Consider the following 6,206-nt stretch of genomic DNA (forward strand, 5'->3'; position numbering starts at 1 on the left):
GTAGCTCCTGTCTGAATTATTCTTTACCTAAAAAGCCATTTTCACAAATCTCACATCCGATGAAGTGGGATGTAGCTCACGAAAGCTTATGCTCAAATAAATGTGTTAGTCTCTCAGGTGCCTCAAGTACTCCTGTTCGTTTTGCGGATACAGACTAACACAGCTGCTACTCTGAAACCTGTCCGTAAGAAGCAAGACCAAACATCTCCTGAGTAAAAGTCAAATAAATCATGGAATGATTCTTGAGAAAGACCCTGTGAATAAACCTGGGGTGGTGACTCGGTGTTTGCTAGGAGTAGGTTTTCACAACAGTAAATTCTGTTTCCCTCACTGTTATACATTGACATTATTTAGCTAGTCAATAGTACACAGCACTGGGACTTGGGAGATGTGGCTTCTAGTCCCAGCTCTGCTACTGGGTGAGCTTAGGTAATTCACTTCACCTTCCCATTCCTCAGGCATTGGGGTAACGATACCTGTAAAGTGCTTTGGAGCTGTTCTCATGAAAAGCGCTAGGTCAGAGCTAAGTATTATTGTATATTTCATTTGGCATAAAAGACATTGTGCCTGATCCTGCCACACTTGAGCTCCTTGGGAGTTCTGTCATTGACTTCAATGGGAACAATATTGGTCTTAACCAATACCACTGTTTATCGTAACCATTTTTTGTATTGTAGATACTGTACTATGTACTGCATCTCTCATCCAGTCCTGAACTGACATAACATGACAGGCTAATTCTTTCCTTCAGGTTTATTACTTGGTATCTGCCATCCTCTTACCATAATACAAACACGTGCTACAAATTAGGATATCACATTTTGAGCCCATAAATCTATTAGCTATGCTTTAAAGCACAAATTGCAAACATTAGCACGAGGTAAGTTCTCCTACATTCTGCACTCACAGGACAGTGTGTTCAGTGATAATATAGTAAGCAATGCATTTAATTTCCCTGCAGTGTGAATGAAGAGAGCTTCTAAAACAGAGAACATTTTAAAATAAATTAAAGAATGAAATGTGGACCTGGAGCGGATGAATATATGGATGGTTTGTGCAGAAAACAGGATAGCAATATTTAAAATGCCTGAAATGCTGTGTTATTTTTCCTTTGAAAGGGGCTTGATATACCTGGGACAAAAACATCCGTCCAACTTGTCCACCTGACAATGGCACATCAGCAAGAGGCTCCGGGGAACATGGGGATCTGACTTTCTTTTTCATCCTCTGTAGCAACTCACTAGATGGAGTTTATATCAGGGAGAACTAGATGGGTATTACACTGCCGTGGCAGATTAGGCTCTTGCTGCAGAACAGGTTTCCAGCCATGCTGTTCAATAATGGCAGGGAACAGTCATGATAATTTTTAGCCTGGTTATAAAACATGGTTAAGGTCCACGCTAAACTACAAATTGGAACCATATTTATAACCATGGTGTAAGAAGATTGCCTGCCACAGGTATATTTGTAGTGTAGACAAGGCCTTACATTGCTAGGTTGGTACATTACTAAAGGGTCAGACTGCCCTATAGACTCAGATCCCAGATCCTCTGGTCCAAAAAGCTATGCTCAACTGGGATGAGGATAAAGGTGGCTTTAGGTTACCTTCATGTTCCCTGATCCCACAGCTTCTGGATGCAGGCCCAGTCCCCAGCATAAAACAAAGCAGACTGAAAGCTGCTCTATTTCATACAAACTGCCAACTGCCCTCAGGCCCTATTCTGGCAGCAGGGACCAGCGAGGTACAGGACTGCCACAGCCAGTAACTTTCTTCCTGGTCATATCCCTTAACCAGGAGTGGGGGCAGCCCTTCACCAGCTCTATTCAAGAAGAACTCTTCTCTGGACAGTTAAATCAGGTGTAAGGCCACTGTACATGCAAGGAGCAGCACAACGCAGCCTGAATGAACCAAAAGGTGGTGGGGGGGGGGGGGCGTGTAAAACTTTCTGGCAATTGGCAGAATATAGACTATCACATATCAAAACACCCATCTCCCCCACTTCCAGCAACCAGAGCTCCAGGTGCACACATTGCCAGAATTCCTGCTGGCAGGAAACCACAGATGAAAACAAGGTTCAGCAACTAAATGTAAAAAGAGTTAGCCCAGAAAATCAAAACCAAATGGTACGTTGCACAGGACGGACGTATTCTAAAGAGAGACTGAAGAATCAGTATGTAACTTAAAGGAAAGTCATAAACCGCAATAGAATTATACTGGGGGGGAAACGGTTCAAAACTTGTCAAGCCAACCACAAACCAAAGCATGCAAAAGCTGAATATAATGTGGGACAGTCTGAACAGCAGCTAGCCAGCCAAAGAAAGAGGCTGCAAACATAAAGACTGGTCCATTTGAGGGAGTAGACAACAACCAATAGTCCAGGAGTCAGGGGTGTGCACAAGGGAGGGGCAAGCAGGCGCTCCCAATAATGGTCGGGGGCACAGAACTTCTCCAGCCCCAAGGCTGCGGAGGCAGGGAAGAGCAAGCTCCTGCCAGGACCGGTGCAGGAGGGAGGGTAGAGCGAGCTCCTGCCGGGGCCGGATGGGGAGGCAGGAGAGCAAACTCCTTGTGGGGGCACAGCATGTGCCCCTCCAAAAGGGGTCAAATTTAAATCCCTCTGCACACCCCTGCCAGGAGTCAAATTTGGGGCCAATGCAATGTTACTCAATTCAAGCACTGTATACAGCCGCAGCCCCACCACTTGTCTCCAAATAGCTGGATTGTCACAGGACAGCACTGACTATTTCAAAAGAAAGAGACCAGTGCACCTGTGACTGGTTAGCTGCCTCCCAACTGAGGTTAAGGGAAGGCACCTGGGCCACATAAATGGGGAGAGACTGAGACAGTGGGATCAACCAGGAAAAGGGGCAGGTGAGAGCTGCCTGACAACAGCTGAAGAGAGTCAGAAGATGGACAGGTGAGTGCTTCCTGAGACCAGGAGAGTCAGGAAGGAGCAGCAGAGAATTACCTGAGGGAAAGAGTTGGAAGGAGGGCAGAAACCATGAGCTGCTGGTGAGGAGTTTGGAAGAAGGCTGTTGGTGACAACTGTCCAGTGCTGGGGACCTCTGATGAGCAGAAGGCTAGTGCAGTCGAGCTTGGTCATGCAAAGCTGAGCAGGAAGCAATAGGGTTGTTGTAGGAGGGTGGATCTCTGAGCAGGGGCAGCATCCCAAGAGGGGGAGTAGAACATTGCTGGAAGGGGAGCTCTTGTACTGCAGACCTGAGTGGAGGGTTGTAGGAAGACTGGTCTCTCTCTGGCAGGGAGGTCTGGAGACTGGGGCCCTGCGTCAGGGGAAAAAGGGAGGGGCTTACACTGAGTGGAGGAAAGGGGAAACTAAGTTAGGTGCACCTGTTGTGCTGTGGTCTGCTGTAGGAGGCAGCCCCAGCCAGGAGCCAACTTGTGACATGGATAAATGTACTCAAATGATCAGCTGCAAAACAGGTCACAATGATGATATTTAAATTATTATAATTAAACTTCAGAATCAACATCCCACTGAAACGACTGCTGTCTCACACCTCTCCTGCTGCTGGCATTTCAGTCAGTCCCAGCATTCATTGATTACATCCAGTCAACATTTGGAAGGGTTTTTTTGCTAGCGTAACACCATACAGAAAGTGTACTTTGCAGAAACTGATGGGACCCCCAGAGAAGCTCCCAGTATGTCATCTCTACCATACACTCCTTAGAAGTTTCCCTTTCTGTTGGAAACAATGATGGACAATTCACTGAAATTTCCAAGCAAAGATCCTTCCCAACAACTGGTACTGATCATGGATATAGCTAAAACAATAGATAAAAATATCAGTACCAACATGTTGCACAGAATCTTCCAACTCTCACTGTATCAGGTTATTGCAAAGATGATATCTGACTGCAAGACCTCCAGGGTGGGGACCATCTTTTTGTTCTGTGTTTGTACAGCACCTACCACAATGAGTCCTGGTTCAATGAATGTGGTTTCTATGGGCTATGGTTTCTAAGGGCTATGGTAAACTCATATCCAGTTTCTTGTCCACTGTAATCCCTAGGTCCTTTTCTGCAGAAATGCTGCCTAGCCATTCGGCCCCCAGTCTGTAGCGGTGCATGGGATTCTTCCGTCCTAAGTGCAGGACTCTACACTTGTCCTTGTTGAACCTCATCAGATTTCTTTTGACTCAATCCTCTAATTTGTCTAGGTCCCTCTGTATCCTATCCCTATCCTCCAGTGTACCTACCTCTCCTCCCAGATTAGTGTCATCTGCAAACTTGCTGAGGGTGCAATCCACACCATCCTCCAGATTATTAATGAAGATATTGAACAAAACTGGCCCCAGGACCAACCCTTGGGGCACTCCACTTGATACCAGCTGCCAACTAGACATGGAGCCATTGATCACTACCCATTGAGCCCGACAACCTAGCCAGCTTTCTATCCGCCTTATAGTCCATTCATCCAGCCCATACTTCTTTAACTTGCTGCAAGAATACTGTGGGAGACTGTGTCAAAAGCTTTCCTAAAGTCAAGGAATAACATGTCCACTGCTTTCTCCTCATTCACAGAGCCAGTTATCTCATCATAGAAGGCAATTAGATTAGTCAGGGGGTGAGTGGCTGAGTGATAACAGCACCTGGAGGGGTTTGCCATTTTTCAAGGGCAAAGCATCATGAAAGTCAGCCCAGGCTGGAAAGCTAAGGTGCACAGCACTCCACAGTTCTAGGTTGTACGCTCAGGATCACTAAAATGGGTGTCTTGTTTTTTGTATTTAAGAGCACAGAGGATTGACTTTGGAGGATTCATCTCACAGGCTATGCCACACGTCCAATAAGATGGGTATATATGAATCTATAACAATATGACGCTCATCATTACAGCTGCTTGGAAATTTTCTTACCAAAAGTTTTTCCTTCAGAAAATGCAATTTTTTCCCCCAAAACTATATTTTGTGGAAACGTGTTGATATCAACCAAATCTTACAGAAAAAGATTTAAAAGCCTTTCAAAAAGGCCGAAACTCTCCTTTTCAGCCTGGAATGTTTTGAGTTTCCATTTTCAAATGATTTTTCCATTTTTAATTTTATACGCTGTAAAACTTTTGGAAAGTCAAAATCAGAATGAAATGTTTCAATTTTATCCAAACAAAACATTTCAACTGACTGGATTTTTTTTTTATTTTGCTTCATGGGATTACTTGTGGCTCCATTCATGACAATGGAGTCAAAGGCATACCCTTTGCCTTTGAACTGATCCAGTATACATTCTGAACTGATCCCAACAACTCATTTGATGCTGCACGACCTCTGGTGCAACCTCAGAGAGTCTGACTTTGTACCAGTGGAGTCAATGGGAGTGTTGCTATTGGCTTAAAATGGGAGCAGGTGCAGGGCCATGTACAATCTATTTTGAACATGTGTAAATACAAGAATATTGTCTGAAGCAGAATCTATACCCTGCGGGAGTTGTACATTAGAACTAGTTGTGTAACCAAGACTGGTAAAAAATGTACTCTCCATACTTAAGTCCAGATAAAGAACATGACTGTTGCAGGGAATTAGTCCACATCTTGTTTTTAATACATCTTAAAGTGGATTGGATATTCCTGAAAAATGGTAGATGGAAAGCTCACTGGGAATAAGTCCTCTGTTTCCAGAACAAGCATGGTACAAGTGAGGCAGCAGAGATGCAATCTTCCCCATACTGCCCTGCAAACATGTCTAATTTCTGTCCTGGAGAAAACAGCCTTAAGGGCAAGAAGATAATTCCATGGACATGGAGTTTTTGGCTCTGCTGGAACTGACAACTAGGAAGCTAATGCAAGTTCATTGTGTCGGTGGTTTCTGTGATGTCTGGAGGTCTGGTCACTAAAAACTACTAGACTGAGACCACAAATCCATTTCAGATAGGCATGTCAAGATTCCTTCCCCACTCTGAACTCTAGGGTAAAAATGTGGGGACCTGCATGAAAGACTCCCTAAGCTTATTCTTACCAGCTTAGGTTAAACGCTGCCACCACCAAAGTGTTACACAAAGAACAGAGGACGTGCCCACTTGGAAATGTCTCCCCCCAGAAATATCCCCCCAAGCACTACATCCCCTTTCCTGGGGAAGGCTTGATAAAAATCCTCACCAATTTGCATAGGTGAACACAGACCCAAATCCTTGGATCTTAAGAACAAGGAAAAGCAATCAGGTTCTTAAAAGAAGAATTTTAATTAAAGAAAAAGTAAAA

The sequence above is a fragment of the Lepidochelys kempii genome, chromosome 1 (assembly GCF_965140265.1).
Source record: "Lepidochelys kempii isolate rLepKem1 chromosome 1, rLepKem1.hap2, whole genome shotgun sequence".
NCBI lineage: Eukaryota > Metazoa > Chordata > Testudines > Cheloniidae > Lepidochelys > Lepidochelys kempii.